This window comes from Hemitrygon akajei, chromosome 11 (genome assembly GCF_048418815.1).
Source record: "Hemitrygon akajei chromosome 11, sHemAka1.3, whole genome shotgun sequence".
Lineage (NCBI taxonomy): Eukaryota > Metazoa > Chordata > Chondrichthyes > Myliobatiformes > Dasyatidae > Hemitrygon > Hemitrygon akajei.
Window position 1 is genome coordinate 48,771,853 of NC_133134.1, and position 25,410 is coordinate 48,797,262.

At 42.2% G+C, this 25,410-nt stretch overlaps 1 protein-coding gene across 5 annotated transcripts in view; it reads right to left on the bottom strand.

Annotated features, from left to right (window-relative positions):
- rhbdf1a (rhomboid 5 homolog 1a (Drosophila)) overlaps window positions 1-25,410 on the bottom strand; it is a 363,587-nt gene that overhangs the window by 155,102 nt on the left and 183,075 nt on the right. The window contains exon 4 of one of the 5 annotated variants that reach the window (XM_073060797.1): window positions 20,902-20,980. The exons of the other annotated variants lie outside the window; for them this stretch is intronic. The gene's annotated coding sequence lies outside the window, so the exon portion shown is untranslated. The remainder of the gene's footprint in view (window positions 1-20,901; window positions 20,981-25,410) is intronic. 5 annotated transcript variants of the gene reach the window in all.

Consider the following 25,410-nt stretch of genomic DNA (forward strand, 5'->3'; position numbering starts at 1 on the left):
TGAACCAGACTTGCAGCATTCTACTTTACCAATCTCCAATAGGATCTTGCAATCAAAATAAAAAAGGTCCTAGACAATCACTCGTCTCGACACAACACTGGTACTCAACAAGTCAAGGCAACAACAGTGTGCATTAAGACCAGTTTCATTGTTATTAAAGAACTCACTGATGGGATAGTGTTGCAGTACCGTACAATTGTAAAAAAGAATGAACAAATATACTTTTGATTGGACCCAGTGTGAACACTGTGTGCTGCCATCTTACCAGAAGTAACCTATTGTACATCCCTATAACAAACTGCTGAAGGTCAGAATGCAATTATCTATTCTCAGTTCAATTTAAGATCTCCGTTGTAACGTCTTTGATATTTATGTCTGCATCACTGACTGTTTACCTCAGTTTTTCTCCTCCCCATCCATTGTACACACTTCAAGCACAATTTGGACAAATATATAGAACATAATATAGCGTAGGAACAAGCCTGCTGGCCCCCAATGCTTGTGCTGTGCTGAGCATAATTCCCAATTAAACTAAACCAATTCTTCCTGCTTATGATGCATATCCCTCCATGTTCTGCATACTTACTTATCTATCTAAAGACCTCAAACACCAACCACTCTTGTTGGAAAGGTTCAGAGAGTCACCCTGATAGTGCCTGGATTAAGGGTAGGAGCTTCAACTGGAGGTTGGCCAGAGTTGAGCTGTTTTCTCTAAAGCACTGGAGTCTGAGAGGAAACCCAGTTAAAGTCTCGGCCCGAAACGTCGACAGCGCTTCTCCCCATCGATGCTGCCTGGCCTGCTGTGTTCCACCAGCATTTTGTGTGTGTTAAAGTTTTCAAAGTTGTGGAAGGTCATAGAGAATCTTCCCCCACCCCCCCACCCCCCGCCCCAGAGTAGGAATGCCAAATACTCAAACACATATACTTAAGGTAAGAGGCAGAATGTGAAGTGTTTTGTGAGATGAATTTTAGTGGTAGGTACCTGTGCCTGGATTGAGCTGCGAGGGACAAAGATGGAAGCAGATACAGTTATCTGCAATTACTGCGCAGTAAAGTTGTTAGTAAATAGATACCATGGGTTTAACTGCATAGTGCTCATTTGATTTTAGTATTCTACACTTTCCATTGCCTGAAGAGAACAGGCAACATAAAGAAAGACCCCTCCCACCCTGGTCATTTTGTTACCCCTCCCCCCTTTCCTTTGGGAAAAACTTCAGAACAGGTACCACCAGTCTCAAGGACAGCTTCAACCCTGCTGTTATAAGACTCTTGAATGTAACATAAGAACTATCACTTGAACTCTCAAACTACATCATGGCCTTTGCAATACACTTTCTCCTGTAAATGTATTCAGCATTCTGTTAGTACATTTTCTTTCGCATCACCAAAGCATTAACATATAGAATGATCCAACTGGACGGCGTATACATAAAGCTTTTCAGCTGTACTTCAGTATACGTGGCAATAATAAACTGATCTGGTTTGATATTAACTCAGTGACATATGGAGTGATGTTACCCCACTACCTCAATGTAAAACAGGTGTTCCCAACCTTTTTTTCATGCCAGGGACCAGTTTCCATCGTATTAGAACGTCCAGGTATGGAAGTCAACCATTCCTCTCCATCTCCATTGTGAACTGAATGTTTGGACATATACTGTTCAGATGGTCATGGAACTGTTGGAGTGTCTGGAGTCCATGGACAATGGAAACCACAGGGTAGCCTCAAACATGGCGTCTATTGGAAATCCACAAGGATTTGCACCTCAGTAGTAACAGCCAGCATCATACCTCCCAGCACAGAACGGTTTTTTTTCCCCACTTTGGTTAACTGTGCAAAAACTATTTCAGACCCGGAGAGTCTCTCCAAGGAAATACGATTATGCACGATGTTCCTACAGAATGGCTACAAAGTGAACAAAATCAATCAGGCCCTTAAAAGGGCTGACAGAAAAGCCAGGAAACATAACAAGGAGGAACCCGTCGCTACTGCCTGTATTGCCTGCTTCCATAGTTTCTGGAAGATCACCAGGATCCTGAAGGCGTACTAGATTAATATCATCTACAAACCCGTATGGAAGCTCAAGTCACAGCTTATGGGGGTCAAAGATGACCTGAGTCTCAGGTTGGCTGAAATTTACAGGATTCCTTGTGAATGCAGAGCAGCGTATATAAGCTAGACGGGACGCATGGTGGAACTCACATCAAGATGCACAGGACGTACAAACAAGCTGGATGAACTCAGCAGGTCGGGCAGCATCCAGCTTGTTTGTACGTCTTGATTTGACCACAGCATCTGCAGTGTACTTTTTGTTTAAGATGCATAGGAGATGTATCCGTTTGGGTTACCTGGAGAAATCAGCGGTAGCAGAGCATTGCATTTGCAATGGCCATAGGATTGACCTCGATGGCACAAAACTACTGTGTTGCGGCAATGGCTTTTGGACCACCTGGTAAAGGATGCCATTGAAATAAATCTAGAGGAATAGATTTTAACAAAGATGAAAGTCTCCTTCCAAGCAAGAATTGTAATTTGATTGTCAACAAGGTGGAAGAGCAGAAACCTGATTGGATGAGGACTAACCAATCAGGAGGGATGGACTATGGAGGGTATAAATACCACAGGATGAGACGTGCCCAGGTATCATCCCCGAAGAAGGCAGAGTTTGTATTCAAAATGTCAGTTATAATCAATACACAAACAAGAGAAAATCTGCAGATGCTGGAAATACAAGCAACACACACAAAATGCTGGAGGAATTCAGTACGTCAGGCAGCATCCATGGAAAAGAGAACAGTCGATGTTTCAGGCCGAAACCCTTCGGCAGGACTACCTGTAGCCAGCTGGAAGCCCGAGAAGAGTTTATTCGTGAGTGAAAGATGTCCTCTGTTTTGTGCAGACTTGCTGGTTGAGTGCACTAAATGCAGCACATTGATGCCTTTCTACATTTTGAACCGCCTGCTGAAGGTGTGAACAGACTGATGGTCTATTCAACCACTGCAGAGGCTATGGTGAAAAGTCACTGCTTAAAAACCCTCCCAGCATGGGAATCCCTTTAAATACCCTCAGAATGTCCGCTCAGAGAAAGTACTTGGTAGATTGGGTCATGGAAAGTTAATATGACCATGCAAACAAATAGTATACTGTACATCATAAGTGATTTATATATCTGCACATTTTCTAAATTAAATATACTTCTGAGAAAAATCCTGCCTCTACTTATCAATGCCTTTAGTATTTAAATAACAAGGCATAAAGGAAAAAGATATTACAGGTAGTGAATGAGGCATTTCATTTGTTAATTCTTTACTTTGAGGATGCAAATGCACCTTTTTGAATGTCATTATTCAAAGTGCTTAAAACAAATTATGGAGACCTGAAACTCCAATCAAATGCCCAGGTGGGAAGTTAGTAACCACACAGCTTGCATGAATTTGAAATCCAAAATAAGGTTATAAAGAAAGGAACTATACTGAAGTTAAAAGGGTGAATTTATGATTGCAGCTGAATGCTCCATAATTAAGATGACAGATTTAAGTTAACAGCAAGGGAAAATGAGTAGGCATTTAAAAATATAAAAAAATGGATGAGATCTGCAATGCACCAGTTTAAAAGTGTGGCAGAAGCAGATGTATTAGAACGTAAAAGCATGGTTAACTTGTACTATTATTGTAGATGGAAGGAGGGGTGAATAGACAAAACCCCATTCAGTTGTATAGAACACAGGAAAAGGCTTTCCACCCCACAATATTTCTGCTGGCTACAATGCCAATCCAAACTAGTCTCATCTGCCTGCACATGGTACACATCCCTGTGTGTTCACATCTGTCGAAATGCTTCTCAAATGCTGCTACTGTATTTGTTTCTGCCACTTCCCCGGTGGCAGATTCCAGACACCTAACACTTTACAAAAAAAAAGTCACCTCAAATCTCCTTTAAACTCACCTTCCCCCCCCCCCCCCCCCACAAAGTGATGCCTTCCTGTATTTAAAATTTCTATCGTGGGGAAGAAATTCATCTGCTTTTTCAATGTCTCTCATGATTTTATTTTGGGCTGTAATATCCCTGACCATCTATTAGATCTCCCTTCACCAGAGTGCTCCAGAGATAGCATTCGAACATCTCACACTGATTGGAGAGAAATTTATTCTAGTCAATAAAAAGAACGAAACTTTTTCAAGGGTATGCCCCCATATCAATGGTATATTATGCTAAAATGGCTAAAGTCTGCAAAATGGTTCTACGTGACCTGTCTAATGAAAAGGGAACTTTAAAAAAATACTAAATGAAAAGGATGCAGGGAACGGTTGAACAGTGATCTGAAGTGTAAAGGCAACTCAAAATGAAGAGACAAAGAGTGATGAGCCATCCGAAAAACAGGAGCCAGTCAGTATGAAGTGATTTTAAATCCTCAAACCACAGGGGAAAAAATGGGGATAAGATGATAAAACTGATTCTGGACAGGAGCCAAGATCAATAATGGATACAATGTGATGCATAAACTAGTTTGTATACAAGTTCCAGTACAGCGTTTGGATTAACTTTGGTGACCAATTCCTTTGGCCAGGAGGTTGAATGAGTCATAAACAGGGATACTATAACCCAAGACAATTGAATTCCTCAGGGCACAAGCATGACAAAGTGGTTTGCTCTTCCCAAAGTCATCACAGGCTCCAATGATGGCATCAAAACCACACATTGCACTCTAGATGACTTTGGGATTTATGAGAGATGGAATTCTGGGGACTGATTAATCCCTACATTAGTGCAGAATTAACTTGGGCCGGATTGATTATTCACAGTCAGGATACACAACTTCCACAGCTAGAAGAGGAAAAAACTACCCAGTCCCATTCACCACCAAGTGCATACAGCTCACCAGGGTCGGGTTCTGAGCCCAGGAGCTGGTCCAATTAATACAGTTATTCTTTCACACTGAGAATACAATTACCCTGTGCAATACTGAGGCCGTAACTTTGCATATTAAGAAACTGCTTCAGTTACAACAACATGAACTACATCACTTCTAACTAAATCAATCCTAAAACTGAAACACCAGTAGGCCATTCAGCCCTTCATCTGTTCTGCCATCCAATGTCATGATTGATCTTTCATTGCCCTCGAACTGGAATAAAGGAAATAATAAAGGAAATGTGGTTTTGAAGGGAAGACGTTAACATAGCGATATCAACCACTTGTGCAATGTTTTGAACTCTTGTTTTAAAATATAATACAGGTCTTGTTTGAGACCTGTAACAAGCGGTCATGCATTTCACAAGACTTTGCCAGTTGCCGTCATACATCAGCAGCTTAAAGGTCCAGGTCTCTTGTGTTTCCTCTATCTGGTGACAGTAGACAGGTTTCTTTACAACAGGAGGCCTGGATTAGGATAGCTGACATTTTTGGCTCATTCCAGAGTGGTGCCTGTGTTATTTACAGCCTCTGTTTGATATGGGGGTTGCAGGCCAAACATGAGTTGACAGCCTAGGGCAACCACTTTTAAGGTAACAGGGCAAATGCCTTTTAAAGAAACAAGGATTTGTGGCCTCATCATATTTATGGAAGGGGCTTACCCAGGCACTGCAATAATTTTGTGGCACAGGAGGGGGCTTGTCAAATGGAGAAACACTCAGAAGATGCAGGAGGAATCAGCGTGTCGGGCAGCATCTATGGAGGGAAAGGGACAGTCAATGCTTCGGGTCGAGATCCTGTACCTGCAATGAGTAGGGAGGTAGCTGGCATGGCAAGATGGAAGAATAGGATGGAGCAAGAGCTGGTAGGTGATAGGGGGATTTGAGTGAGGGGTAGATAGGCAAATGAAGGAGGGACAAGACTGGGAATCATGTCAGAAGATGGAAGCAGCAAAGAGTTGAAGCAGATAAAAATCTGAACACATTGGAGTTTGTTAACTAGTTGTGTTCCTTCAGATGGCATTATTGACCCTACACCCCAGGTTCCATGAAAACTTCCACCCATTTTCCAAAATAAAAGTGCCCCCCCCCCCCCAAGCTCAAGGAGTGGGAACAGTAGGTCCTGTAACTTCAGGTCCATTTTTGCTAATGGGGAACAACTGATACAGAATTTCCTGCTTCTCCTTACATCCAGATGCACAAACAGAGGCATCAACCGATGAAAGCCGAGTACTTTTCTTAGAGAGACTCACCTTCCCACTCCTCAAAGTAAACCAGGAGCATGTGGAATGCCTGCCGCTGCCCGGATGAGTGCATGTCCGCCAACAATCAAGACCGCTCAGGACCACTCTGGACAAGAAACTCCACTTGATGGACACCTAACTGTGCCACTGCTGAGTATTCAAGCATTTCATCCTACCGTCAGCAGTATTGGCCAACGCTACAAACCTGATACTGAGCAGGGCATACAAAATATTTCCCAACTTGCACATGACCCTGGATTGGAAAGCCCCTGATGAATGAGTTAAACAGGGGTTCCCTACCTTTTCTATGTCATGGACCCTTAACATTAACCAAAAGGTCCGTGGAACCCAGGTTGAGAACCCTTTTCCTAAAGTAACACACAAAAAATGATGGAGAAACTTAGCAGGTCAGGGAGCATCTGTGGAAAGGAACAAAGAGTCAACAATTCAGGCTGAGACCCTTCATCAGGACTCCCCTAAACACACCTTCATTTTATAGGCTGCCATATTTCAAAACAGCAATGCACTCTCCACTTTCCAGAGCGTAGCTCTGAAGCTAGTTTGAAGCTGCACTGCAGTTTCAACACTCAGATCTTACAGGGGAAATTCTGCAAACCATCTGGAGCTCTCCAACTCAACTGTAACTGACAGCAAGTTTTACATTCCCATGCAGCTAAATGGAGAATTTCCGAAGTGCATCCGTTTTCCTCAGCTTGGCTCAAAGGAGATAAATAGCTGCAAGGGGTGGCAATAATCGCTCTGATCTGGTGCACTGCAGTTACATTAAATCTCATTTTAAAGCTCATTAAAATGTTAATTTTTAAACTGAAACGTAAAACAAGGCCTCAAGCAGATTTAAAAATGTTTCTGACATTGAAAAGCTGTGTTTTGACACAACTGATTAAACCAGGGGTCATGTCATGCCCATGTGACTGAGTTGTATAATGGTAGATAAAAACCTCGGAGCCAACTTCCAGATACAAGTTGAGCAAGAGAGGGTGGGCAAGGTTAACTGTGAGCATTTCTGGGGTCAGTAATGAACACAGTCAACTCACTGATGATCATAATCTCTGGGCTAAAAGGGACTGGAACATTCGCAGCCGATTCCATCTCTTGACCAAATCTTCTGGAAAATAATAATACTTTCCAGATTTTGAATGCGCTGGCACTCAGAGCCAGAAAGAGTCAGTCAAATACACAGAGCCAAATGTAATAAAAGAAAATCACAGATTAGGCAGCATCTACAGAAAGAAAAAGCTAACAAGAGCAGGTCAGATTTATTTGTTTATTTATTTTAAAAACCTTCCTGGGCCAAAATGGCAGTTTAATAACCAAGCTCGGGTTGTATCCCTGCAAGCCCCCAAACTTAATGTGCTCTTCCACATCGGCTATGGGGTTCTCCCAGAATCTCACCACCTCGTGACCCCATCAAATCAAAATCAGCACAGACAAGATGGCTTCCGGATCACCTTGGAACAATCCTCACCAATTTTTCTTATTTTCGTTTTTTAAGATTCATTTAATGGACACTTGTATTCCATCACTAATTAAGAGGGGTCAGAAAACATTAAATAACCAGTCTGGTAAATGTGGCTACAGTATTGGAAATCGCTGTGTAACTTCAGTCCTCTTCAGCTCAGTTGGCTACCATTGGAAGTTTATAATATCCCTTAATGTGTCATAGTCCCTCTACAAATTGGTTCCAAAATGTATGCCAAAGACCCAGCAGTTAGAAAATAACTTGTCAGCTATCTGAAATGAAATTGCTTATATTAACAGCTTGCTTTAAAATTTCTCACTTCCTCAGTTTATCTGGAAAGGAATTGAAAACTCTCAAACATCCTCCTGCAGACCGCAGTATTACTGTCCCATTACTTTATTGATATAGGCATTTTATAATTGCATCCTGGGTGTATAATCTGGATCATCAGGAGTTAGTTTATGTCTGATTCACACTTGCAATGGAGAGCTATGTATATCCCCACACTAAATACAACACTGATCTGCCTCGTACGGTCACTTTTATGGCCATTATTTTTGTATGTGCACCTTTTATTTTGCAAGGGCAAAAACTGGGGGGAAAATCCTCTTTAGCCCAATGCCCTGATAAGCATCATTTACACTCTTTCGTTTCCAAACATCTAAATCACCAATTCAGAAAAGGACTGAGGCAGAACGGTGCTCGAAAAGAACTTGAAAACAAGTACAGTTGTCCCCCATTTTTCGTACGTTCGCTTTACGACAACCCACTGTTACGAAAGATCTACATTTGTACCTGTTTTCGCTAACCAGAGAGATTTTCGCTTTTACGAAAAAAGACGCCCACTTTATACGTGTGTTTACCTCAAGAAAGACTACAATGACCGTAAAACCTTGTGCGGGTAGTTGTTTGCGCATGCGTGTACGTGCCGATTTTTTTCTCCAAATCGACTTTGGTTTGCTATCCTCCCGATTTTGATAAGTGAAACTACACCATACATACAATATTTCTACTTTATATAGGGTGTATATTTATCATATTATTCCTGCTTTTACTAAATGTTAGTGTTATTGCAGGTTTTATGTGTTATTTGGTAGGTTATTTTTTGGGTCTGGGAATGCTCAAAAATGTTTCCCATATAAATTAATGGTAATTGCTTCTTCGCTTTACGGCATTTCGGTTTACAAACAGTTTCATAGGAACGCTCTACCTTTGGATTGCGGGGGAAGCCTGTATCGACAAAAAGCTACAGAAAGTTGTAAACTCAGCCTGCTCCATCATGAGTTCCACCGTCAAGGACATCTTCTAAGATGATACCTAAAAAAAGGTGGCATCTATCATTAAGGACCCCCACCATCTAGGACATGCCCTCTTCTCATTAGTACCAGAGAGGTACAGGAGTCTGAAGACATATGCTCATGTTTTGAGGACAGCATCTTCCCCTCTGTCATTAGACTACCAAATGAAAAATGAACCCATGAAAACAATCTCATTATTTTTGCACTACTTATATAATTCAAAGTACATTATGCAGTGTACTGTTGCCACAAAGCTTCAAATTCCATGATATGCTAGTGATATTAAGCCTGAGGAAAAAAAGAACATCTCTAAATAAAAATATAAAATTTGTCTTCCTCCACCCCCCCACTGCAAATAGCTACCAAAAACCCAACTTCTGTGCCTGGCTCCAGCTTCACCCCCAAACAACTATCAAGGGTCACAGTGGCTGACGTTTAGACCAGCTGACTCTGACAAATTTCTTTACTTCCACTATTTTGCTGAACCAAATGCATCCGAGGATCTTTTCTCTCCTGAGTCTGAGCTCTCATTGTTGTCTGAATCATTTCCTTCCCTAATTCACTTTGAAGGAAAGCTTCTCCTGTACCCAAGATTTCATCCTACTTGCCGGAAACATTAACCACACTCTCACTTGGATAGCGGTATTCACGTTTCGGCCTCCACCCATTTCCTTTTCAGTTCCATTTTTCCTGCAAACTAGCAGGCATTTCCAAGCTCTCCCAACTATGAATGGGGCAGCACTTCACTAATCCACTTCCACTTTCTCCAGCACTAACTCACTCCAACAAGGCAACACATCAAAATGCATTGTGAAACCGTGCTGAAACTCCATCTCTCCTCAACTGGCTGCTGTGAGTAGATCATCACCTCTCAGTCACCTAGGTCCATTCTTATCAAACTATATACAGACGTGGGGTCACCAACAATAGCTTTGCTTCCTACTCTTGTACTGTTACTGCCACTGCTCCTCAAAAACCTATATCTGGTGCATTTCCATTTGACGTTTTGCTGTTTCCCCTGACACATCACTACCATTATTTTTCTCGCTCCATTCGTTCAACACCTGGTTTTCCTCCTATGCATGCATTTACTTTGGGCTCCTGTTGTTTCTATTCCAACAGCTTACCCTTGGCAAAACCAGCCAAAAATCTGAAGTGTGCTACTACAGTGTCACTAACCACCATTACTCTGCCTTGTCTCCATCACAGACTAAATTCTAATTGTTCCTTAACACCTGGGGCCAGAATAGGCAGGTTTGCTTAAATACAAGGAAAGTTGAAGCGATTGTCTATGGTCAAACAATCCCGAGAAAAGCCTTACTCTAATTCTATTTTTCTCCTTAGCTCCCTCAAATAGAATCAGATTTAATATCACTGGCATGTTGTGAAATTTGTTAACTTAGTGGCAGCAGTTCAATGCAATACATAATATAGAAAAAATTAATACACACACACAGACATTAAACAGTTAAATTAAAAGTGAGGTAGTGTTCATGAAGACATCTTGAGGCCGTCTCGGATACGACGGAGGCTAGTACCCAAGATGGAGTTGCCTAATTTTAGAACGTTCTTTAGCTTCTTTCGACCCTTTGCAGTAGCACCCTACCCCCAATACTGGACAATGATACAGCCTGTCAGAATGGTCTCCAAGGAACATTTGTAGAAGTTGGCAAACATGAGGAAATCTGCAAATGCTGGAAATTCAAGCAACACACACAAAATGCTGGTCAAGGGCCGAGACCCTTCATCAGGACGGCCCAAAACGTCGACAGTGCTTCTCCCTATAGATGCTGCCTGGCCTGTTGTGTTCCACCAGCATTTTGTGTGTGTTGTTTGTATAAGTTTGAGTGTTTTAGGTGACAAACCAGATCTCCTGCAGCCACCTTACCTTCATTATAGCTGCATTGACATGTTGGAACCAGTTTAGATCCTCAGATCTTGACACCAGGGAACTTGAAATTGCTCACGTTCTCCACTCTGATCCCTCTAAGAATCGGTTCATGATCCCTCATCTTATCCTTCCTGACGTCCACAATCAGATTTTTGGTCTTACTAATGTGAAGTGCAAGGTTGTTCCTGTAATACCACTCAACTAGCTGGTACATCTCACTCCTTTATGCCCTCTCATCTCCATCTCAGATTCTGCCAATGTCTGTATCATCAGCAAATTTACAGATGGTATTTGAGCTATGCCTAGCCACACAGTCATCGGTATAGAGAGAGTAGAGCAGTAGGCTAAGCACACAGTCTTGAGGTGCACCCGTGTTGATTGTCAGTGAGGAGATATTATTACCAATCCACAGAGATTGTGGTCTTCCAGTTAAGAAGTTGAAGATCCATTTGCAGAGAGAAGTACAGAGGTCCAGGTTCTGTAGCTTATCGATCAGGAATGTAGGAATGATGTTGTTAAGCACTGAGCTATAGTCAATGTACAGCATCCTGACATGTATTTGTATTGTCCAGGTGATCCAAGGCCATGTCAGGAGCCACTGGATTGCATTTGCCATAGATCTACTGTGGCGATTGGTAAATTGCAGTGGGTCCAGGTCCTTGCTGAGACAGGAGTCGATTCCAGCCACGACCAACCTCTAAAGGTATTTCATCATTGTAGATGCGAGTGCTACTGGACAACAGTTATTAAAGCAGCCCACACTACTCTTCTTAGGCATTCGTGTAATTGTTGCCCTTTTGAAGCAGGTGGGAACTTCCAACCACAGCAGAGATTGCAAATGTTCTTGAATACAACAGCTAGTTGGTTAGCGCAATTTTTCAGAGCCTTATCTGGTACTCCATCAGGGCCTGCTGCCTTGCACGGGTTCACCTTCCTGAAAGACAGCCTGACAACGGCCTCCGAGACAGATCACAGGGTCATCAGGTGCAGCAGGAAACTTCACGGCTGTAGTTATATTCTCCCTTTCAAAGCAGGCATAAAAAGGTGTTGAGCTTGTCCAGTAGTGAAGCATTGCTGCCATTCATGCTATTCCGTTTTGCTTTGTAGGAAATAATGTCTTACAATCCTTGCCAGAGTTGTTGTGCATTCGATGTCTCTCTCAGAATTGTCTCTAGTCTCTCTCAGAATTGTTTCTTTGCTCTTGAAATCGCCCTCAAGACATACCTGGTTTTCTTATACAGACCTGGGTCACCCGACTTAAATGCCACAGATCTCACCCTTAGCAGATGACAAACTTTCTGGTTCATCCATGGCTTTTAGTTTGGTAACAAACAGCAAGTTTTCATAGGCACACACTCATCCACACAGGTTTTAATGAAGTTGGTAACGACTGTGACATACTCATCCAGATTCAAAGATGAATCCCTGAATACAGTCCAGTCCACCGATTCAAAGCAGTCCTGTGCTCCCCTTGTCCATGCCTTCTTGGTCCTCACTACTAGTGCTGCAGTCTTTAGTCTCTGCAGAAACTCTGAGCAGAAGTACAGCCAGGTGATCAGACTTTCCAAAGTGTGGGCATGGATTGGGATGGTAGGCATTCTTGATGGCGGTGTAACAGTGGTCCCGTGTGTTGTTGCCTCTGGTATTGCAATTGGTCTGTTGATGGTAATTGGGCAGTGACTCTTTCAAGCTGACCTGGTTAAATCCCCCCCCCCCCAAAATGATTGGTGAAGGCATCAGGGTGTGCTGTTTTGTGCAAGTTGATCCCATTGCTCAGATCATTTAGAGCCTGGTTGACATTGGCCTGAGGTGGAATGTACTCCGTTACCAAAATTATCGCAGAAATCTCCCACAGCAGGTAAAATGGCCAACAATTCATTGTGAGATATCCCAGGTCTGGTGAGCAGAACTGAGACATCACTGACTCATTTGTGCACCAAGAGGAGTTGATCATGAGGCATATACCTCCACCTCGGCTTTTCAGGGAATTGACAGTCTTATACTGAGAGTGTACAGTGAACCCATCAATCCAAATCGCTGCATCCAGTACGGAAGGGGTTAACCCAGATTCCATAAAACAAAAGATGCATGCAGTCCTAATGTCCCTCTGATACAGCACCCTAGCTCTGAGATCATGAATTTTATTTACCAGAGATTGTACATTTGCCTACAAGATAGTCTGTATTGGGAATCAAAGATCTCTATAAACGCACTTGTGGCCACGAGCAGCAGACACATTTCTGATGAGGGCCTCCTAGCGAGGACAGTACAGCCATAGTTGGCATTATTTCTGGTTTTAAGGAGCAATAGATTGTTCAATCACATTATGCACAGACCTTCAATGCAGCTGTGATTTTCAGCTGAAACAGGAATATTTAATTGTGTCCATCGAGCTGCGCTGCTTTGAATTCACCCTTGTGAAGGTGCCCTGCAGTTAGACCTCTTGCCACCAATGATGCTATATTTGAGATGAAGTTCAGATTATATGTACATATTGTTAATAAGTTTGCCCCTAATACTCTCCACAGCTTTGTCCAAACCCAGCCCTGCTTCCGCCAACTACTGCTGGAATCCTCTTCGGCGACACCTAAACCCAATGTTCTCCCACCCTTCCTCCCTTGTTCTGTCACCCACCATCTGAAAGCCATTCAAATCTCCACTACCTCCCATCAATGCATCACCTCGGAGTCTGACAACGTGTGGTGCTCTGGATCAGCAGCAAATCAATTTTAAAATCCTCGTCCCCATTTTCAAATACTCACAAGGTCTCCACTCATTCCTACCACCCTTCCAGTCATCTACACTTCTTTGCATTGTTTGTATCACTCTACCAGTCACACTTTCAACATCGCAGTCACTGCCTATGCAGCAAGTCATTCTGTTTTGCCCCCTCACCGTCTTGTTATTACCCCCGTCACCACGCTGCACTGCAAACCCATTAAACCACATTTTGTAATGCTGCTTACATTGTAAATAGATGCTGATATTTATGGACATTTTATTTCACATCTACACTTTATCATTATTCTTTATAATTGTTGAATGCTGGTTTTTGTTGCATTTCACACCAACACACCACAGCAAGTTACTAATACATGCAAATGTATCTGGCGAATACAGTTGGTCCTCGATTTTCAGCTGCCAAACTTGAATTGCCACTTTAAAACTCTTTATTGCTCCCAGTCTCTTTCCCCCTTTCAACCATCTATTGCCTTTGCTTTGGGACCTTTTCCTACGTTAAAGATGTATACAAAGATTTTGTTGCTATGTTGGGCAGTGAGGGAATAGTACATTACTGCCGATAAGAGAGAAATCACACTCATTTCCCACGCTTCACATTTACTCATGGCAATTGCATCCAGTTAAAAGATGCGGTGGCACAGATTCAAAAACCAGCCCGTCCACGCTGTTGTCAACATTACATTCCAACAAAGCGGGCTAGATCGTGCATGGGTGGGTCTTGAGGGCAGGACAAGACAACAACCCATGGGCTTCCAGTCCCCAATAATTTTCAACTGCTACCCGAAATGATGTTAAGAGGAAAGCAAGGTAACATCTGATAGTCAACCATTCCTGAGGGCTTGCTGGTGGTTAGTGCCAGTGAAAGCTGAGCAGGATTACGCTGGTCCCCAACACCAAAGGATAAGCACTGTGTGGTTCATTGAAGACCCAAGCCAACTATTTGGCATTTGCATCTTCACCAAGCGTTCAGCTCAACACCTTCCATGTGCTTCCCAAGAATCAATAAAAATTTGGTAAAGGCAATGGTTAACACAAGAGGACATATTTTAAAGTGATTGGAAGAAAGTACACGGGGGGGAATAGCAGAGTTAGTCGTTTCTTCCCCCCACCCCCACCCCACAGAATGGTAAATACAGCCAGGGTGGTAGCGGAGGCTAGAACATTTGGGATATTTAAAAAGACTCTTAGAATGAAAGGAAAAAAATGGAGGGCTATGTGAGAAGAAAGCGTTAGATTGATCCTGGATGAGGTTTAACAGTAGGTCGGAGGGCCTGTACTGTACTGTTCTATGTTCTATAATAACACCGGTAGCTACTTTCAGGGAGATGCAAATGTGCTGGAGACTCCAAACCTGCCCTTACAGCATCACACAAAACAGGCAGATTAGCTAGCTGCCTTTTAAATACAAGGCAGCATGGGACCCAATTTTCCATCAGTCTACTGTTCTGCCAGTGAGAAAGTTAGAGCCAATGCAAGCATCGGCAGCCAATGCACAAAGACAAATGGGAATAAAAGTCCACTAAATGGCAAAATTCCCAGAGATATATTCAGCACAGACAGAATTACTTTGGAACGAAAGTAGCTTTGCCACTAACACTGCAAATACAGAGAAATTCCTACTCAGAGTACTTTTGAAGAGCGGTTGCTGTTATGAAGCAGGCAAACACAGCAGATGACTGAGACAGCACACTTCCACACAAATAACTGCTAAACTAAACCACTAAGAGATGACAAGATGTAGACTGGAAAGTCAGAAAGACTTTCTGACCCGTGCGAAGCCTCATGGCTGTGATTGACATGAGAGTATGGGGGCTAGCGCACTGCATCTTTAAATTCCAACAATATAAAATATATTTTAAGAAGGCATGTTTTGGGGGTTCTGGGTCAAGGTGACTGCGCGAGAGCCTGTTCTCCCACCATATTATAATTTGGGGTTGACTCTAATATATCACTCCAAGTCTCTGATCTGGTAATAATATTTACCAAACATACAGCTTGCAGAACAGAGCAACTGGTTAGGAAGGCTTTTTTTTTTAATTTAAAAAGTACATATAGAACTTTTCCAAAAGATACAAAGTGAAGAAAGTGGCCAGGAAAACCCTGTGGGTGGCAAACTAACGCTAAGGCAGGAAACTAATGAACCACATAACCAAAGAAATCCACTGCAGGAAAGGAAGTTCATTGTGTCCATGCCAACTGTACTGGAGTAATTCATCATGAATCCCACAAGCTTTCTTTCCCCGTGGCTACAGATTTACCTCAGTTACAAATCCATTTCCTCTGACAAAATGCAGCTTTCTGTGCCTCAACTCATTTGTGTCAAACCTTGGATTTTCCCAAGTTTTTTCCTTCATGCTGAATAATCAGCATTTTCCCTTCTATTTTTCCCAATTGAAAATTTCACAATTTCCCAACCAGAAACAGTCTGTCCTACTTATTGACAATTTACCAAAGCCTTTCCTATCTGTAAAAATAATTAGACCTCTCAAGTCTTCCCTAACAGTTGAAACAAACTAGCTCTCTAAACTGCTCCCACCCACCACCCTTGCCACCAATAGACAGCTGAATTTTGACAAAAGAAAATCATTTTGGACAAAAACCCGTGGAGCACAGAATTTACATTCCTCGCTGTGAATTTCTCCATGTGCCTCATTACTTAACTGCGCCTACAGCTAGCTCACCACCCACAGGGCTTTACCAACTACTTTCTTCGTTGTGTACTTTTTCAGAAAACTGAGTGTGTACTTTCAGAAGAAAAGTAATTAAACCTTCCTAACCACGTGCATAGTTGCTTCCTTTACATAAACATTTTGGCAAATGTACCTTTGGTAAATATTTATTGCCCTGGCCCCAGGGACAGAGTATTTCATTAGTGTATTAGTACGTAACTCAGCACTCCAGATGACTCCCCAGGAACAAATGTGCTAATTCAATCAACTCTAAAAAGGGGTCATTATGCACAGCACTCTTACTGGTCAAACATCAGAATCAGCTTTATTTTGACTGACCTATGACGTATGTCACAATTTGTTGTTTTGCTGTAGCAGTACGGCATAATTACCATAAATTATAATCAATATGAAAAATAAGTAGTGTAAAAAAGCACAATAGTGAGGTAGTGGTCACAGACTGTTCAGAGATCTGATAATGGTGGAAAAGAAGTTCCAGGCTTCTGGACCTCCTCCCTGATGGTAGTGTTGAGAAGGCATGTACTGGGTGCTGGGGGTCCACAGTGATGGATGCCACCTTCTTGAGGCATCGCCTTCTGAAGATGTTCTCATGGCTAGTCCTCATGGTGGAGAGGCTGAGTTTACAACCCTCTGTAGCTCTTTTCCAGTTCAATGCATTAGCACCTCCATAGTGATGTAACCAGACAAAATCCTCTTCATGGTACATCTGTAGAAATTTGCTGGAGTCTTTGATGACAAAGTTCCTCAAACTAATGACATATAGCCACTGTTGTGTCTTTATAATTGCAACAGTATGTTTGGCCCAGGATGCATCGCCAAAGATGTTGACACCCAGGAACTTGAAGCCGCTCACCCTCTCCACTGCTGATCCCTTGATGAGGATTAGAACGTATCCTCCATCTTCCTCAAATCAATTCCATGGTCTTACTGATGTTGAGCGCAAGATTTGTGTTGTAATACAAATCAGCCAGTTGATCTATCACATTCCTGTGTACCACTTCATCACCAGCTGAGACTCTGCTAATAGTCGCATGATCAGTGAACTGACAGGCGGCGCCTAGCCACACAGTCAAGAGTGTAAAGAGTACAGCAGCAGGCTAAGTACATATCGTTGAGCTGCTTCTGTGTTGATTGCCAGCGAGGAGATGTTACTTCTGAACTGCATTGACTGTGGACTCCTGATGAGGAAGTCAAAAATCCTGTTGCAGAGGGCAGTACAGGGGTCCAGGCTTTGAAACTGGTTAATTGGTACTGCGGAAACGATGGTATTGAATGCCGAGCTGTAAACAATAAACAGCAGCCTGATGTAGGTGTTGCTGCATCTAGGTGGTCGAAAAGCAAGTCGAGTTCCAGTGAGATAGTGGTATGCAAATTGCAGCATGATCCCAACTTCCTGCTCAGACAGGAGTTGATTCTAGTCATGACCAACCTCTCAAAGTACTTCATAATAGTAGATGAGAGTGCTACCCCGTCGATAGTCAATGAGGCTCTTCTTGGGCACCAGTATAATAGATGCTCTTTTGAAGCAGGTGGGAATTTCTGACTGCAGCAGTGAGAGATTGAAGATGCCCTTGAACAATTGGTTGGCACAGATTTTCAGTGCCCTGCCAGGTACACCACTGCGGATGCCAATGATATAATGTGCACTTATTGGCCGTAGGAACATAAATAATACGGCCAAGGCTAACATGTTGGAAAGCTTTGATGATCTTTTTTGTTTGCTTCCATCTCGCTTTTTAGTAAAAAAAAATCTTTGCCCCAGGGCAATAGTGCCATAACAGGTCAGTGCAACCAGGGTAGCGACCAAAGGAAATACCCTTCAATAGGTGCTGACCGCAGTGCTCTCAATTTAAAAATTCAATTAGAGAAGATACCAAGTCTCCAAATAGTAGGTAAGCTTCTACAGCAAGACTACCAGAATCTTCTAATTACCGGGTGTATGTTCCAAATTTGTATTTCACGATGTGCCACCCAGGCACAGTCAACAGTGTAAAGCAGCGGACTAAGTACATATCATTGAGATGTTTCTGTGTGGATTGCCAGCGAGGAGGAGATGTTATTTCTGAACAGCATTGACTGTGGACTCCTTTTGAGAAAGTCAAGCAGCCGGTCACAGGGGGAGGTACAGAGGCCTTACTGAAAGCCAAGTCTCACTCAATTTCCCCACTGTTTCATTCATAAATGCCCACATTGAGCAGGGAGCCACAAGCTACAATTTTTACAACCCATTCTCCACAGCCATTCGCCGGAGTGACCAGCTGCTGCCTTAGATATGGTGGGGGTGTCACAGTACCAAGAGCAGGCAGACCAGCTGTTGAATTGAGTGGATCTTGGCAAGCATTAGATTCACTCCATTATCACTTTACACATGCAATGTCACATGGAAACGTAATATCCACAGTATCAGACAAGGTGTTGCTGTAAGCATTGGATTGGCAATGGTTGGCAAAACCAGCCCTTTCCTCTCCTCCCCACTGTTGCTTCACTTCTCAAGCCGTAGCTGTGGTGTATAAAAGTCAGAGCCAAGCTATAATTTTAACCTGAATACATCAATTGTCTCAATCTCCTTGGGAAGTGGAGGGGCTACTGTGAGATAAGGAAAGAGTGAACGCAAGATCCAGATCTACTGTTAAGTAGATGATAAACACACCTGTTGGGTCAAACGGTCTACTGTACATCCTTACTGTAATTTTAATCTTCAAGCAGTCCCCTTTGATAAATTTTGTTCACTATCTGATAAGTATCACACATCGGCAGAAAATATTAATTCTCAAACAAGTGATAATACACAAGTAGTAAGGGAAGCCAATGCAATGGGAAACAGAAGGCGACACCTATAATTGTTTAGAATTTAAGAAGAAATTCACAGCAAGGAACGTAAACACATTGCTCCACGGTTGTCCGAGGTACTTCACTGTTATTGTGAACAAAGGTTCAACTGCCTATTGGTGGCAAGGACAGCAAGTGATAGTTATTGGGAACTCTTGACTATATTCAATCCAATTCCATTGCAGGGAATAGATCTGAACTAATGTATTGCATTTCATTTATTGTAACTTATCAGCATGCAAATAAACCCTTTCATTAAGGGTTTAAAAAAAACACAGCTGAACACACCCACTGAAAATTCACATAAAAGCATTAAAGCAAATTGCACTACAGATTTGAGTTAGCTTTTCCAGATTTATTTCTAACAGGCTTTGAAATGCAGAAATTCATATTAGCATAAAAACAGAGCAGAATTGAATTAAAATTAAGCTTCTTCCACGAGGTCAGAGAATGATGGCAATTGTTTGTAGTACTAGCATTACATTAACAGTTGACGTCCCTAACAACACAAAAAGCATTGTGTCCTCCCTAACCAATCAATTCTTGTTAAGATTTCACTAAAATTAATCTTATTACCTTTATAATTTTATTGACAACCAAATCATTCCCAAATTAGTGCATCATAAAGTGCAAAATCCCAGCTCATCTAGGAATTAGTTCGTGGCCTTTCAACGTCAAGCAACATAGGAATGGAAATCTGACGCATTCCAAGTAAAGCCTGATCAGAGGATGATGCAAACGCACCTCATGCTAGTAAATATCTTCTTGATGAACCCCAAAGAGCACTTTTCCTTGCTCAGATTCATGCTCAGCTTTCTACACTTCATTACTTTTCTCCCAAAAAATTACATGAAGATTTACCATTTGCTCTGTCTGCAAGCACACACCATATTTATCCAAGTTAAGCACAGGAACCCAATCTCCAAACATTTAAATGTGCTTGAAGCACTTTCATTCATCAAGAATCATGGCCAGAGTTGCATCAGCAAACCCGGGACTGTGCAACAGCATCCACTTTGAATTCCCGATCTGGGCAGAGTATTGACAGTACAGTCTTTCAGGTAAAGCAATAACCCATGTGACTGGGCAGTTGATAAAATTCCACCTTCCCCAGAATGTACTGGTGCAATTCTACACTGCCATCATAGAGAGCATCCTCACTTCAGCCATTAGTGTGTGGTTTGGAGCAGTGTTCACACAGTGAACTGTCAGGTCAGCAGGTAGTCATTGGCTGCAGCCTACCTACCATCCCTGCAGGACTCGTACGTGTCCAGGACAAAGCAGCGATCAGGAAAATTCACAGACATGACCCATGCTGCAAAGCTGCCATTTCCATGAGCTCCCTTTATATGAAGCACTATCAGCATTTAAAACAAAAGCTTCATACCATTTTAGAAGTTTCTTCGCCCAGGCAGTTAATTTAATCATTCTAATTAGCAATCTCACCCGCATCTATTACCTCAGTCATTGCACTGAAAGCACTTTAAAACACTTTTTGCAACGCTGTTTACAATGTAAATACTTGGCGCATTTATACATTACATTATGTATGTATACACATTTTATTTCATATCCATACTTTAACCTCAAGTTATTTTTATATAATTAATTATTCTTTAGAGTTGGAAGTTGCTTTTTTGTTGCATAGTGCACCAACATAACACAGCAAATTCCTAACACAGTGAAGTTTGGTTAATTGGGACTCGTCAAGACCAGTACACTTTGGCTCAATTAAGTGACTGCCCTAAGTAACCAAAGTTTCGTGGAAATACTTAAAAAGGTATAAAAGAGATAAATTGAGCAACAAATTACTTACAAGAGAAAATCTGCAGATGCTGGAAATCCGAGCAACACACAGACACAATGCTGGAGGAACTCAGTAGGCCAGGCAGCTTCTGTGGAAAAGAGTACAGTCGATGCTACAATGCTATCCACAATTACATCCTCCAAATGTTCATATTGATTCTAACATTCAAGATGATACCTTCAAGCTCTTTGTAGTTCCTAACTTGAAGCAGTGAAATCGTTTCATTTTCTGGCTTGCTTGAATCTGCAGTGAGCAAAACAGTGCTGAACTGTTCTACTGCTTATTCTTCGTCATCCAACAAAAAATATCACTGCTTTTTGAACACAAACGCACACAACCAACACTATTTGAAATCTGATCATGGTAAGCACGGTATAGTGTCTAACAGCCACACATGTGCATGTGGCTGATGCTAGTTAGAAGCTGGCAACAGAACTTCTGACCCAATTAAGCAGCAGAATGTTGCAAATAAATGAAGGGAATTCCTGCTGTTTTCCTAATTAGTTTTTGTTCTTTAAGAGTCGTCCCAAATAAGCGGCTGCCCCAATTATCTGACGGCCCAATCCACTGTGCGTGTTGTTGTAACTGTGAACAGAGTCATCGGAGAGACACTGAAGCTAGTGGATTTATTCTAGCAAAACAAGCATACAGGCTTCATGTTCAAGCCACACTTGGATAAGGACTGCCTGACCCAACATTACATGACATTTTTAGATGCCGAAGGTCAAAGGTAACAGGTCAATTCTATAGTCACACTGTTTCCTTTGAATTACATATAATTTTTAAACGCCTTCACTCCCGACACTCCAGACCCCCAAAAGGAATGTCACTCTCTCTCTATTCATGCATTTTAAGTGAATGGGTGCTTCCTGGTTTGTAATTAACCCCAATCTGCAACTCCGGGGAGACTAATGTTCAGAGCTACATTTTAAATTCAATCAACAATCAGATCGGAAGATTGGTTGCTGCTGAAATTAATATTTGCTACATACCCAACTCCAAAACACGCCCCAACACAAGTAACGAACAAAGTTGATTCTTGATTAATCTCGCTGGCATTACAGTGTGTATAATCATATCTAAGAACTGAATACATCATTGTGTGATTTTTTCATACAGTATTGTCACAGATGCTGTTGCTGGTTGCGAGTAGAGCCTCCAATTTCTTTTGCTACCTGTCAATCATCTTTGTTAGCAGTGATGCCCATGAGCCAACATGATCCAATGGTGCATACATTTTGCCAAGGATAGGTAAATTATTTTCTAGTGTCCTCAAATTTTATCTAGAGGCTGCTTCATTAGTGTATGTGTGGCAATTGATTTGTGATGTTTGGAGTGTCCTGGGATGGTGAGAGATGCTGGGGAAAATAAATGACATGACCATAGCTTCACTCACAAACACTATGGTGTGTACAAATTTCCTAAGATGCAGCCTCTGAACCACCCCCTTATACTTTTGGATTCAGTTACTCTTTCTTATTCATGAAAACAGCCTTCTGTAACTAAGTCGCAAGTAAACAGGTACTCCGAGAACTGAGCAAAAAGTAGCCTTCAATCCACACTGCTAGATCGCCAGATGCCATGATTCATTCACATATTGCCTGCACTTTTTAAAGAACTGTTAACTTTAGTGCCCACATACACGTCCACATTATACTTTGGTATTTAAGTTTATTTTTGGAAGTTTAAACAGCTGTAAAAATGAAGCCCTCGTCGAAGGCGACCAGCTGGCACTGACGATATCCACTTCACTACTGACCTGGACAACTGCTGCCTTTTTCCCCAGACCCACACTGCTCAGCACTTAGCAGAGAAAATGCCAAGTGTAGAACCTACTACAATAAAGCAAACATGCCTACTCTATCATGATGACATGAACCGTTCCTAAAACTTCTTCAAGTTGTACGTTCTTGGAGATAGCAACAGAGCTCAATCCAAACAGGTTCTACCTGCATGCACTAGTAGAAATCAGGAGTGTGCAGTACAACTTAGTTTTCCTGCTAATGAATTTCATAAACTGGCTGCATGTAGCACTTCTCCCATCCCATTTCAGCAGTTCTAAAATGCTTTGCAAATGATGATGCGTTCGTCATGTGTAAATGGTGCTGGAACATTGAAGTACTGGAACACCAAGCTTACACCAACACACCAGATGCCCTGGCCAACCAAAAATTTGGAAGAGCTAAAGCTGTGCACAACCAAGAAAATGTAACAACCACTATCACTCCAACCAATTCGATTGGAGGATTGTGACACTACCAATGAAAAAGTTTGACGTGAGTGAATTCAATCAGGTATAGAAGAGGGGACGAGGATAATTCAAATATAGGAAAATATGTACATTTTCTTAAATATCTAGTAATGAAGGAATGTGGTCTAATACTGGTGAGGCCAGGAGTTCTTTACAGAGTGATGTAGAAGTTTAGAAGAATGAGTGTTGAACTTATTGAAAAAGGAGGTAATTTGATATATTGGAAGGGGGTGTTTCCCTTTACTTTATGAGCAGCACTGGGGTGGGGGGAGAAAGAGGTTGGATCTAGATCAGGCAGCTTAACTTCAGAGAAAGGGGCCACCAGCTCACAATGGAGAGGAAGAGGACTAGCCTTCTGAGGAGTTTGTAAGCGTTTGGCACCCCCTGCCCGGGTAGCACTAGAGGCCATGGTTCAAAGGCAATAGGCAAGAAAGGAGACGAGGCTGAGAAGATCGACCATAAACTCATCCGGTGACATGGCAAGCCATGGGGGTAGGTGCGGCTGAATGAGAGATAACCCACTTTTTTTTTCTTTTTACAAAGCCAATGCTTTGTTTCCTGCTGCCGCAAAACAAAGCTCACATCATAATACAATAGTAAAATTGATTATGATAATCAGGTTTATTATCACCATCTTATATGACATGAAATAATGTGACAGTGATACCTCAGAAAGAGGTCCCACCTCACAGCTAATCTCCCTCCAGATGCTCCTGTGTCCTTTGCACATTAACATTAACCACAATTCTTCTAACAGATATCGACAATTATAGTCTGTTATCACTAGACCAATAAGCTGAGTGACATGATGAACAATAACAGAAGTGAAACTACAGCTTGCAGTCCAACAGTGCCAGCATTTAGTGATACGTGTTGGCTAATACAAATGGAATGTTTTTGTACAGGTGCCAGATATTTCTTGCTGACAAACTCATTCTTAAACAATGAGATACTGAGCCTGCATCAAAAGCAAGAAGGAGCTGCTTAGCCTCAGGAATTGTGCAGTGTGAGAACGAGATCACAGGCAAAGCCTTCACCACTACTGGGGTCTCTCACCTCAGAGGATAAGGATCTGGCTCCAATGTGCCATGTGAGACCACGGTGTTCTCAAACTACAAATGAGTGCCCAGGTACTTCACAGAAGGACTGAGGAAGTGGGAAGAGATGTGTAGCACTACAAGTTGTGCTGTGTGAAACAGACTCAAGATTCCTCACACTACCCAATATAGAAACAATTTGGCTCAATTTTTCTATGCTGTTCAAGGTGAGTCCTCCTAAGCTAATCTACTTGCTTGCATTTGGCCCATAATCCCTCAAACCATTCCTATCCATACACCCATCTTTTAACCATTACCTGCACCCACCTCCGCTGGCCCCTCATTCCACACAGGCACGATGGCATGCATGGAAAAATGCAACCACCTGACTGCCCTGAATTCTTTATCTTGGGCTGGTATGGCACGGGGATTTTTACAAAAGATGAAATCACAAGTACAGGAATAGAATTAGAACTATGTATATTACCACTGACATGCAGGGCATTCAGCCCCTTAGATCTACTCAGCTTGTCAAGAACATGACTGATCTTTTATCTCAACCCAATACCTCTCAATTCATAGAAGAATAGTACAGTACAGGCACTTCAGCCAACTATGTTGTGCTGATCCTCTCACCTACTCCAAGATCAATCTAACCCTTCCCTCCCACATCATCCTCCATTTTTTCTTTCATCCATGTGCCAATCCTGATGAAAGGGTCTCAGCCTGAAACGTCGACTGTTTGCTCTTTTCTATTGAGTTCCTCCAGCATTGTGTGCGTGTTGCTTGAATTCTAGCATCTGCAAATGTTCTCCTGTTTGCCTGTCTAAGAGTTTCTTATATGGCTCTATTGTATCTGCCTCTAGTACCACTCCTGGCAGCACATATCATGCATTGACCACTCTCTGTTTAAAAATAAAGCTACCTCTGACATCCCCCAAATACTTTCCTCCAATTACCTCAAAATTATGTCCTCTAATACAGACATCCCACCTCTCCCGGAAGTTCCGGGAGTCTCCCGCATATTGATAGCAGCTCCCTGACGCCCGCAAATTATATACAATATCCCGGAAATCAATTTATTTGAGAGGGAGAGGAAGAGGAAGAGCAAGAGGGAGCATCCTGATTGGTCTCCCTTCGTGCTAAGTAGACCTATCAGTTTTCTCTGTGGGCGGGCTTTACAGTCAACCTCAAAAATGATGACAGTGTTCCTCGCTGCACTGTTTGCAA